This window comes from Podarcis vaucheri, assembly GCF_965113315.1.
Source record: "Podarcis vaucheri genome assembly, chromosome: 6".
NCBI lineage: Eukaryota > Metazoa > Chordata > Lepidosauria > Squamata > Lacertidae > Podarcis > Podarcis vaucheri.
This window is the reverse complement of record NC_138764.1, coordinates 40,101,242-40,114,008: the sequence shown is the minus strand read 5'-3', so window position 1 is coordinate 40,114,008 and position 12,767 is coordinate 40,101,242. Positions and strand designations below refer to the sequence as shown.

Genomic DNA, 12,767 nt, shown 5'->3' with positions numbered 1-12,767 from the left:
TCCTCCTTCCATCAAGCAGAGGTAAGGAAATTTTACCATCAAGAAAGATGAATTCGTGGGCGGTAGGTATAAAAAGATTGACTACCCCGATCTAGTCCAACCCTCTGCAATGAAGGAATATGCAGCTGTCCCATATGTGGCGTTATCAGCAACATGCACTAACCAACTCCAACATTACACAGCAAAGAGCATGCGAAGGTTCTGCCCTTAGAACCAACTGCATCCATCTTTTATTAGAATCCATTCTGTTTGAAAGATACCTGATAAATTTAAAGTTCTGTCTAAAAGGAACAATGCCCAAGTAGAGAAAGGATGTGGAATTTATAGGGAAGCTCTATGACAGAAAACTGACACACATTAACCAAATTAGAATAAAAACTAGTTCTCATAAGTTATGACTATGCCATAATAATTCATATTCCACACAATTATATTTTATGAAGGGCTGGTTCAGATATGTTGAGATGTTAAATAACTATCTTCATGCAGGTGTTCTTGGTATAGCAAGCAGCAGCATGTGGATTCCTATGAATCCATAAGCAAGCAGTCACATGTAATTCCTATGACTGCTAAAAGTCTTTCTGAAGCTATCACAATCATGGCAATCTAAGCAATCATAGGTAACAAGGTACAGTACATACATATTTGCATTTCACAATGTAGAAAAGCACAAATCCCTAGACATCTGTGCAGAGGTAGGTGCTACACATATATTTCCCTGAAATGACTAATCTTATGCAAGAAATGCAGCCTTTCTTCTTAACATCCCATGCCTTTAAATACTAAACAGCAGGCAATACCAATTCAATTATGATCCAAGCAACCCCATACATTGGGGATTTTCCTTGGGTTTTGTATAAAAAGAGATTCTATTTCCACTAAAAATGAAACAGAACAAAGATAAACAAGTTGTCACCTTAAGTAAATGATGGCACTATGTAGATTAGAGAAATATGTGGATTATATTACATTGCATTATAAGTTATAGCAAACAAGTGAAACCTGAAACAAATTTTTCAGTGCATCCTTGTCTCCTAACAGGAATGATCCAGGCAGGGGTTCTTGCTAGGCAGGCATGACCTCCTCCAGGATTCTATAAGCTACAAAGAGCTCCTAACTCAGGGCATTCCTCTTCTCCACTAGTCCTGTGCGATATCTGGTTTTCAACATGTTGATATATCGCTAGCTAAACATCATCATACAGTGGTAACTCGCAACTCGAATGGCTCCGTTCTCAAACATTTCGGCTCCCAAACGCCGAAAACCTGGAAGTGCTCCGATTTTCAAATGTTATTCGAAACATGGAAGTCTGACGCAGCTTCCACTGCTCAAAAACAGAGCTGTTGGCCAATCGGAAGCTGCGCCTCGAAACTCGAACATTTCAGAAGTCGAACAGTCTTCTGGAACGGATTACATTTGAGTTCTGAGGTACCACTGTATACTGATATATCACAATGTCTGAAAAAAGGATGGAAGTATGCAAAGGCGAACAGTGGAGCTGGGCAATATCTGGTTTTCAACATCGCAATGTAGCACCATGTCTGAAATAAAGATTTTCTTGCATCGTAATTTTTGCATAGTGCAAAATATACCACAGATTTGTAGTATATTGCTGGGTCAAAAATTATGAAACTGATATAACGATATAGACTTCAAACCGGTTTTGAATGATATATTATATATCGCCTAGCCCTATTCTCCACCATACACCCACACTCATTTTATTTTTCCAACTGGTACAGTGATACCTTGTTTTGAATCCAGAATCAGTTCCAGAGCACCGGACGCTCCACAAAGCGCTGCTCTGGGCATACGCGCGGAGTGGTTTACGCTTCTGCACGATTTACCACTTCTGCACATGCGCGAGCGGCAAACCCGGAAGTAACCCATTCCGGTACTTCTTGGTTTGCCGCGGATATTCACCAAAATGGATGGTCAACGGGGAGGACATTCACGGAGGTATTACTGTACTCTATTTCCAGTGGTTTCTGAGCATGGGGTTGGAGTTTTCTGCACCTTAGTTCTGCATGGTTCCCCTGAGCATGTCAATATTCTACTTGTTTTTCAGCGGACCCATGTTGCCTCTGTATCTATCAGCACTCACCACCTGAGTTTCAGAGGCATGTACAGTCATACCTCATGTTACGGACGCTTCAGGTTATGTCTTTTCAGGTTGCATCCCGCGGTGACCCGGAAGTACCGGAAAGGGTTACTTCCGGGTTTAGCCGCTCGTGCATGTGCACAAGCACTAAATGGCACTTTGCACATACACACAAGCGCCAAATCACACTGCGCAGATACGACGCTTCAGGTTGCGAAGGGGCCTTCAGAACAGATCCTGTTCGCAACCAGAGGTACCACTGTAGAGTCACTGATTAACACAGTGATTTACAAAATACATGAGTTTACTCATGTAAACTCCTGACACAGGGCAAGCAAATGGAGGCAGAGTTAAAGGTGGGAGGAACATACATGTATTTCAATTACACATGCACCAATATATATACACAGACTCCTAACATGTTCCAAATAGTTTGGAGTACTGGAGAAGACAATAATCTATTCTATACTAATGGTTGACAATGGTAATACAATATTATTATTTAACAATTTATACACTACTTTTCCATAAATGTACAAAAGGCAATTTACAGAAATCAAAATACCACAAAAGACAAAATTTCTAATTATAAAGCATCATAATTAGAAATATTTAAAAGAGCAGGGATGTCCAACCAGTAGATTGCAATCTACTGGCAGATCCCTGGATCTTTATTGTGTACAAAAAGTTAAGGGGGGAAAGCTAAAAAAACTCTGTGCAATCCTCCCCCCAAAAAGCTCAACAACTCTGGGAACTTCCCTCCTAAAAAAAGCTCAACAATCCACTCATCCCACGCACGCTCTTCCTCCCATCAATGACAATGGGTAGATCACGGCCAGTTGTTTTTTTTTATACTGGGAATAGATCACAGTCTCTTGGGAGTTGGACATGCCTGTACTAGAGGATATATCACATTCCTGGGTGTCTGGTTTCAGACTTCAAAAGATTCATCCATAAATAGGAGAAGAAAGTGATTCATAATACTAAATATTCATTCTTTTTTATATAAATGCAGGTTTCACTACCTGAAGATAATGCATTCTCAGGAAATTGTTTGTTAGGTGAGCATTCACATAATGAGCCAATTGATTCCTATGCAACAATTTCTAATGTGTCCCCAACCACTGAATTTTGAGCCCAAAATGACAAAAAAACCTGGGAAAACCCAGGAAAACATTCTGAAACTTGCAAAATGCAAACAAGGAAGGAAAGAAATGCTCTCTTATTTGTCTGACCAACAAAATGCAAAAAGTTAATCTTGTTTAAGACTGCTTACAGTCCTGCATGCAGGTCCGGCTGTTTGGCTATCTGATTCTGCCATATGTACAGCAAGTTTTGGATACTAATTGCTTGTGTTTGGATAAGTGATTTTTTGTATAACATGCATTTGAATAACAGGACCTGTGTGTATATGTAAGTTGACAGGTGTATATATATCCTATCACAAAATGTTTGGTGTTTACATGGACTTCAGAGTAAATCTAACTGGTCATTAGAATAAATACAATAACATTTAAAAGATTTAATGATACAAGAAACCACAATAATTTTAAACAAATATGTTTCATTTCCTACCATTGCAAAAATGAATAGAATATGAACTTCTCTTCTGAGCTTTGAGGAATTCCAGTGTAGCTCCACTAAGCTTAATAGTCACCATTGCTAATGTCCATGATGCATGCCAGACATCATTTTCAAGCAATTTACATTTCTTTTAACAAGGATACTGTAGGAAAGAGACAACAGAATTAAGAAAAAGTCAGTGTATTTACTGTCCATATGGCATGGCATATGACAACTTTCAAAGTATTCACTCTTTCCTGTTTGCAAACAATGGAGGTTAAAAAAAGAATATGGAGGGACGGCGACTTTTTTATGATGGTTCTACACTTACCTACAGGGCCAATTCCAAAATGTAGTCCCATGGGATTTCTGCTTTACCCCACAGCATATTTGCTGATCCCACAAGGTTTCATCTTATCCCCATGATGTTAAATACCTATTTGAATCTGCTAAGCGAAGTAGTTCAATGAGTTGGAGTGTATTGTCATCCATTTGGAAATGACACAAAGCTCCATTTGACATTCTCTTCATAGCCTGGTGGGAATAGACCAGTGTGCGGATGCAGAAATAGAATGGGCAAGGGCAAACAAACTGAGATTCAATCCAGACAAAACTGGCACAGTTTGTAAGATGTTCCTCAGCTTAGATGAGTGGGATTCAACACTGCCTTAGAATGACCAAGGCTGAGGTTGCTACTAGAGCCATCATTTTCACTGAAGGCTCAAGTGGCACATGTGGCACAGAATGCCTTCTAACAGTTTAGGATGATATTCATTAAGACATCCAATGCAGGTGGATAATCTAGTTGACATAATCCACTAGTTGAAAAGCAGTGCTCTATATTATCACAATCATGCTTTAATTGTTACAGCAATCAGTTAGCATGGATACTTGTTAAGTGTGTGGGGATATGGGTATGGGTATGGGTATGTATATGTATGTGTGTGTGTGTGTGTGTATATATATATATATACACACACACACATATATATATATACACACACACACATTTTTCCCTAGAGTGAACTTGTTCAATTCACCAATTCACAGTATTTTTACCTCCCTATTATATTTATAATAGTCTTAAACTAACAAAAACCTCTCACTACAGGAGAAAAACATGGCATTTGGCTTCTCAGACTCTCACACAAACAGAAAAGCAATAACTTTAGCAAGGACACAAAAATTCCCTGCAATTCCTCTAATAAGTAGCCTCATTAGAGAGAGAAAGCCTCTCCCTATCATATGACCATTCCCAGAGACACTCTTGCCAAAGATACTATCATTTCCTAAGTGGTGTGAAATATACATAAATCACAGATTTGGTAGTTTAGGAGAAAGCATTATTTTTTCACATGTCCGTAAATGGATTGTTTTGATTCTGTTTTCCTTACAACCAATTAGCAAAGGTAGCCTCCATGCTACCTACAGTTAAAATAAATACAGTGGTGCCTCTAGTTATGAACTTAATTCGTTCCAGAGGTCCGTTAAGACCTGAAACTGTTAATAAGGTTAAGACCTGAAACTGTTCTTAACTAGAGGCGTGCTTACGGTAATGAGGCCTCTTGCTGCTGCTGCTGCCCTGCTGGCACACGATTTCCGTTCTCATCCTGGGGCAAAGTTCTCAACTTGAGGTAACTCTTCCAGGTTAGCGGAGTTTGTAACCTGAAGCGTTTGTAACTCGAGGTACCACTGTAAGTCACAGAACACTGCATTCCTTGGGGTTCCAATATATTCACCCCAACAATGTGTAGAAGGCTTTCTCCTCTTTTCAGTATTCAGGATACCGGTAGTCAAAACCATGACTAACCAACGTCCTGCTTTTATCAGATATACCACAGGTAGCACAAACGCCACAAATTTGTGCCATGCCGGGACAGGGCTATGGCATAGAACTAAGCCAGTATGGGGCTACCTAAGTACACAGTGCGCACTAGAACTGTGTAAGTTTGGAAATAATAAGCTACAGTTCTTGAAAGTCATGTGATTTTTTACCTCTCAATTCATTTAATATCCTTCATCAATATGCAGTATTCTAAGTAGAGTATAGATAAAGTAAGGTTTGCTTCATCACCTTCAAGAGCAAGAGACTACAATATTCTCCTGGAAGTAATGTGCAGAACAGTTGCTGGCAGAAACTTGATAACCACATTTTTACACCAAGTCAGATTAGGAAATAAGTTGTGAACTGTCAATGGATGGTTTTTTTGGATCAGGAACCTAAGTGCATCACTTCTGTACCCACTGCTGGGCAAGACAGGTTTATACAGAAGTAATGGTGGGTTGGGATTAGTCACATTCTGGCAATATGTAGCTGGTACTCCTCAGATTGCCTGGGGGATTTTTTCTAAAATATGCTCATCCTATGGAAGTTCTCTATTCCAAAAGATAGTTTTGTGTCATACATTCTAAATGTGAGAGAAGGGGGGAAATAAACAACATTATTTGCCATGATAAACCAACATAAGAAATCAAACATCCAAATTCCACACACTTTAAAAGTAGAACTAGAGTTTAATTCTATTCCAGCCTCTTTTGCCAGAGATTGAATAGTAACTCATTTGATCTTACAAAACATCTAAGTATTTATTAGTTACATCTTCATGCCTTTGTGAGATTCAGTGGGCATTTATGATTTTTTTAAACTTATGTCAAAGTGTCACTATCAGCGATGTTATCATAATAAACTGGCTATTCTTTGTTTTGCTTTGTATTTCCCCAAATACAAATGTAAACATATATCAAATAGCCGTTAGCAACATTCCTCACAAATGCAATACAAATATAAAATAATGCCTTCCATAGGTCACATGAGGCACTCCTTCAATCAAGTATGAAGAAGCTGAATGAGGAGGTGTGGGGGACCGCCCTGTTTTGAAACTGTCACTCCACCTTGAAAGGACAGTTGCAAATAGCAAGTGACATCTCCTAATCCTCATATGAAGTAATAGGTGCTGGAAATGAATAGGAATCTTTACAGAGCCCAAAGTACCACTGCCATATGAGGGAGCGAGAGAAATTATTTCTCAGATGACTGCCTATTTTTAAAAGATAGTTGTAAAGGTGTATCTCACATCACATGAAGCCAAATGTTACCCATAACCCTGTTAACTTCTATGATAGATTACTACAGCAGGCTTTAAATGTACATGCTACTTGAGTCGCTTCAGGAACCAAAACTAGATTCTTAAGAGATCATATCTCATCTGTATTGAAAGAATTCTACTAGTTCCTGGTATGCTTCAGAATTCAATTCAAAGTGTTGGTCTTAACTTTCAAAGTGACACCCAGGGGCACCATAGTACCCTTAGACACATAACACACACCAACACTAATATTTTTAAAAAAACACACACAGAAAAAATAGTAAGCTGTTTTGATTTTCTGTTATTTTGTGAATGTTTTGCATACATTTGGGGGTGGAGTCTGCTTTATTTGTTTTAGGGCAGTGTAGGATTTTTGTCGGCTTATGGGAAAGTTATTTTTCTGTGAAATGGGTATTCTGTAGTGCCCATGACAATTTCTTAGATTTCCAAATAATAATCTAAACCCAAAAGAATATAAAATAATGCCACATTAAATTATGGGAAGTCATAGCCATTAGTAGTACTGTCTTCCATCTATTAAGGTAAGAATCAAAATGAGGAACAAGTCACCCAAACTGTTGGCTTTTTTCATAGATTGGGATATCCAATTGCTTGTTAGTCCTTTGAGCTTATCCAATATTAACACCAATCCAAGCTATGCTCAAATGATGTCAATATAGAGGAGTGACCTCTATTGATGCTGTAATCAGTTTGGCCACAATAAGTTCTCAACACAGCAATGAAACCCAATACAAGGGTGAGGAACTATAGTATTGGTTGCTGCCCTGTTTTCTGAACCTTGAAATAACTTTTATGTTGCATTGTAGCTTATGAATTTATTTATTTTTATTATTTGAACACATATTGAGAAAGTTTCATGCCAAAAGTAAGAAAACAAGATAGGCTATAATAGTAGGAATGGCAACTTAAAAACATTTTTATATATATTAGCTTACATGTATAACCAATATTGCTACACAATTGTGAAAGGCCACTCTAATAGGATATTACTATACGCTAGAAATGTTAAATTAAAATCATAGCCTGTGCAAAAAATAACCAGCTATTTCTGAATATATGGGCCACGTAAAATAAAATGCTTTCTATTAGGAGGTAACTGTGCATTAAAGCTAGTTCTGAAAACATGATTAAATTATAGAAATGACATTAAAATATAAAATTTAAGCATGGGGGAATGATGGCTCACAATCTTACTAACTTCATGCAATGTTAAAAATGTGTAAAATAGATATACATACACAGTTGATAAAACAGAAGTCTGTCCAGGCATACTGCAAGAACCTCCTTGGTTATCCAAAGAGGACTCTGGGTAATATATACCAGCTGCTTAATTACACGCCTAACATGCACACTGTGCTATTTTAATGATAATTTTGTCGTTAAGTTTTGCCTAGGAAATATTTTGTGCATTTTCCCAAAACAAACAAAAAATTATTGCACCATCCCTAGCACACTACACCTAGGTCTGGTTCACACATTATTATTATTTCCTACATTTTGCCAAAAAGGAGACCAAGGCAGCTAGCTATGATCATAACACTAAGCCATGGTTTGTTTGATTGTTCAAACCTAGCAGCTTAACTATCACTTGCTTAATGCTAGCAACCTTGATTTATTTTAATCAGCATTACATGTGAATCTGGCACCCTTCCTTAAACTTTTTTTTTTTTTGTAATCCCCATCCTAGATGCTAATGAAACATGAAGCAACAGAAGCTGGAAAACAAAACAAACTTGGGAGAAATAAGTTAGGGCTGGTCTGATCACCTGTGAGACAATTCATAACTAACTTGTGGTCTGTTAAACAAACCATGGCTTTGTGTTATGTGAGAACAATATCATAGCAAGGGAATACATTGACATTTTATTGACATCTTTTAAGATACTTTAATATCAAACTTCTTAATATTAGCTGAGACTCTGGAGACCTATATATGTTTTCTGAAGGCTGAAATCCTAAGTACAGTTACTTGGGAGTAGCTCCCATTAAATACACAAGCTATAAAAAGTTGAGAGAACAATGCAATAGCCAAGGCCAAGAACTGCTGCAGCAACAAATAACTACTTAGGATAGAGTACAATAACTTGTTTATGAAAATTATACAATGAGAGCTACAAAGTGCTTTTCTACAGTACAAAGTGAAATAAAGAAAGCAAAAATATCTTGTAGGAATTCAAGCCTAACCACCACCAATCCAAGCATTTTTCAGTGAACCTGGTTTAAGAAATATAGGAATTATTATATGCATTTGTATGTAACCTTCCATTGGCTCCTAAAGATCCACTCTTCCACAGAAAAAGAGTGAGAAAAGAGCAAATTGGACTGAAGTAGTAGGGGAATGAGATACTTAACACCATTTTCCCTCTCAAATTCCTTCCCCTATTCTGCAAGGTGCAAATGTGTGTTTGCAAAGAAAAAACACATCTAGGACAATATTGTGTTTGTGGGTCAAACTTAGATAGCATCCCAACACTGTATGACACTTATTTAGAGAATTTGGCTAGCTTTTAGAACTCTAGCATTCTCAGCATTCCACTGTATCAGGCATCCCCAACCTTCGGCCCTCCAGATGTTTTGGCCTACAACTCCCATGATCCCTAGCTAACAGGACCAGTGGTCAGGGATGATGGGAATTGTAGTCCAAAACATCTGGAGGGCCGAAGGTTGGGGGTGCCTGCACTATATTTTAACAAGCAATTGCACTCGTTTCTTTCTTGTTCTTTCTTGTCACCAACTTTTTCAATAATTTGAACTATTTCTGTAAAATTTAACAAAACCAGAATTCATATAATTGCAGGCATAGTTGTCACCAACCAATTCATAATCTTAATTGGAGATCATCCATAAACAGCAGAAATAGAACTGCAGTTAAGGATACTTGCTAATAAAATTACTGTAAAAGGAACGCAATCTACAAATTCAAAATGAACAAAAAAAAATTGTGCTACTAAAATCCAGTCCTCAAAATACCTAATTTGCAACTAATATGCAACATGTGTGACAGTTAAAACACATTGCAAAGAGAAAATGCATTCTTTTGAACTTCCCTCACAAACTTTATATAAAATTATTCTAGGCATATTTTGCTTGTCAGAGGTAAAATCCCAATCCCAGGAAACAAAGATCTCAAAAGTACAAGATAATACAAATGATCTTGTAACAGACTCACATTAAAACTTGTTGGGGGGGGGGGAATAGTGCTTAAAAATTGAAAGTGTAATACTGGTGATCAACAAAAGAGGTTTTAGGACTCCCTCAAGGCAAATATAAAAAATTGTAGTATAAACACAAACAACTGGGAAACACTGGCCTGCAAGAGTCCCAACTGGAGAACAGCCTTTACCAAAAGGTGTCATGGACTTTGAAGATGCTTGAACTCAGGAAGAAAGGGAGAAATGTGCTAAGAGGAAGTGGAAGGACATGTGGATCCAGAATTGACCTCCACACTTACGAACTCACTGTTAAGACCGTGTTCATGGAAGGTAATCTTACTCGGCTACAAGGGATCGCCAAAGAGAAAAGGAGATTCAAACAATCCGGGACAAACCAGGTTGGCTGTGCAAGTTTACAGAGGAATGCACAACCCTGCACAAGTGGTACCTAAGGCAAAGATTTGTAAATGTATTGCAGCATGTACTTTGCAGGCAAAAGCCCATTTCATCAAAGAAAATGGTGACTACAAGTAGAACCATGTGGCTCTGCAGATTTCCTAGACTCAATCAGGCTCAATCAGCATGGCCAGGGTGTTGTAACACAGTAACATCTGGAGGGCCACAGGCTCCCTCTTCGTTTTCTACATAAAATCTACTGTGGGTAATATCCTGCTCAGCAGTCAACAGCAAGTGGTGCAAAATGTGCTTTCAGAAACTAACAATAATGTACTCTGCCAGCCTGCTTACCTTTGCTTTTTCTAGAATACCTTACGGGCTTAAAAAAAAAAAAGTTTGATAACCAAAGTTTGTGAGGCAGTGCAGCAGAGAACAAGATTGGCAAACAGGGCTCCAAATTAGGGCTGTTGCATGGTGTTTATTTTGCTGGGTCTAGTTTTCCTAAGGAACTTGCCTTGCAGGCCAAATTGTCTCCCAGAGCTGATCGTGTCAGTTACAAGTCTTTGAGCACATTAACACCCAATACTATAAGATACTCAACTAAGGCAAGTCGAAAGTAGCCATGTGGCCCTGACTAAGGTATTTTGAACCAAAGGTGGGCATTGGAGGTGGTCGAACTTTGCGGGAAGAGGTTCCATGGAACGGTTTTAAAGGGCTGAGGAGCCAAGTGGGCTGACCGAAGGAGCATCAACAAAAAGATGACATGGGGGCGCCCTCAAGACTATGTGGGAACCTGTGGTGAGAACCTGAGGCGCGGTGAGGGGGGGGGCGCCACGGAGCGGCAGTTTTGACTGTGGGGAAAGCGCGGGGGGAGGGGAGGAGCCCGACGCGTACAAAACTCTCGCAGGTCTAACTCCCCGTGACGTTCAGCCCCGCCCCCACGCGTCGGACTTAAAGAGGCCGGGCCTAAAGGAGCTCACGGCGCGCCGCCCCCTCCCTCTCTCTCCCCCTCCCACCCACCTCGCTTCCCGGTTGCCCGTTACCATTATTACCCATCACTCTCAGCGCAGCGCCGCCATCCTGCCTCCGGCCAGCTCCCACGGGAACTGGGGCTGACCTCGCGAGAACTCCCACCTCAACGCGCGCGCACACCCCTCCCCCCTGCCTCCTGCGAGCCCCAACATGGCGGAAGCGTCGCGCACGTGTCTGCGTGTCCCAGATATACTGTATATACACAACAGCGCCCGCAGGACGCCGTGCGCGCTCCCCCGCGCACGTGGAAAATGGGAGGGCGGACGGACAGAGAGAGAGGAGGGAGAGCAAGATGGTCAATGGCTGAGGGAAAGGAGCGGTTACGTCGCCGCGCACGCGCACGCCGCACCTTTCGGTTCAGCAGCTGGGATTCGAACGAGGCGCGCGAGCCTCTTCCTCTCCCCCCCTCCCGCTCCCGCACGCGCAGGTCACATGGGGATATAATACCTCCCCCCTCCTCCTCTTGTTCGCGCTCTCTCCCTCTCCGCGCTCCTTCGCCCGGCCCCCTCCTCTCACCCGCCGCACCATCCGGGTCTCTCCGCCTCACCAGTTTCACCCCCTCCCCCGCGCGCGCTCGCCTCGAGGGAGGCGGCCTGACCTGGTTGCTGAGAGACGCGAAACTCAGCCCTGTGGGACCGAAGCAGCGGCTTCTTGTTCACTTCGGTCCCTCTCAGCGGCAGCCGCATCAGACGTCAGCGCTCGCTCGCTCATCCGCCCCCCCCCCACTCTACCCAACGGCCGCTTGACTCCCTTCAGCGCCGCGCGGCGGCGGCTCCGCTTCCGCTTCCTTCCCTGTCTCCCTCCCTCACCCGCCTCCCTCCCCCCCCAGCCCCATTCCCTGCGCAGCCCGCGAGTGGGGGCCGCTCCCTGCAGCTCCGCCTGCTGGTTAACGCAGGGAGGCGACGGAGGCGGGAAAGAGGCTCGGGACGGAGCCGCCTGGGAGCCGGTGGACTGAGCGGTTGGGGCTCTTCGTAACTCTTGCCAGTGACCTGTTTTCAGTGTTACCATCCCCCCCAAAATCTGGAAGCACCCCAAGATGACAGATTATTGGGGCGAGAACCCTCCCACTGCGCCGCAGTTTTGTGCCCACCAGAGGTCTCTTGGGGGGCTTCTTGCCATCAGGTGGGGGATGGGATGGGGGGGTGAGTTGGCGGAAATGGGGCTCAGGCGTCTCCTGTTGACATAGGAGCCGAAATATGATAGGCATTGCCATTCAAATAGGGTGCGCCCCACCCCAATATTTTATTCAAGTTGGTACCCCTGCCCATGAGCCACTTCCAGTTGGGCTTCGTTGAACCCGAAGTCTCTGTTGCCACAAGGAAATATATTGTTGCTCATTCAGGCAGGCACAACTGGAAATCACCCGTTGATTTGAGAGAAATGCCTGTTTTGGATAGCTCCGTAATAACAGGGAAA

General features: G+C 41.7%; 1 protein-coding gene across 7 annotated transcripts in view; it reads right to left on the bottom strand.

Annotated features, from left to right (window-relative positions):
• The window catches only part of ZZZ3 (zinc finger ZZ-type containing 3), a 42,097-nt gene extending 29,963 nt beyond the window's left edge, over positions 1–12,134 (bottom strand). For 4 of the 7 annotated variants that reach the window (XM_082227236.1, XM_082227240.1, XM_082227241.1 and 1 more), the window contains exons 1-2: positions 11,950–12,134; positions 3,677–3,827 (exon numbers count right to left, since the gene is read on the bottom strand). The gene's annotated coding sequence lies outside the window, so the exon portion shown is untranslated. Of the gene's footprint in view, positions 1–3,676; positions 3,828–11,371; positions 11,519–11,949 lie in introns of those variants that run through there. The other 3 variants (XM_082227237.1, XM_082227238.1, XM_082227239.1) reach the window with 3 other exon arrangements.
• Between the last annotated feature and the right edge of the window lie 633 nt (positions 12,135–12,767).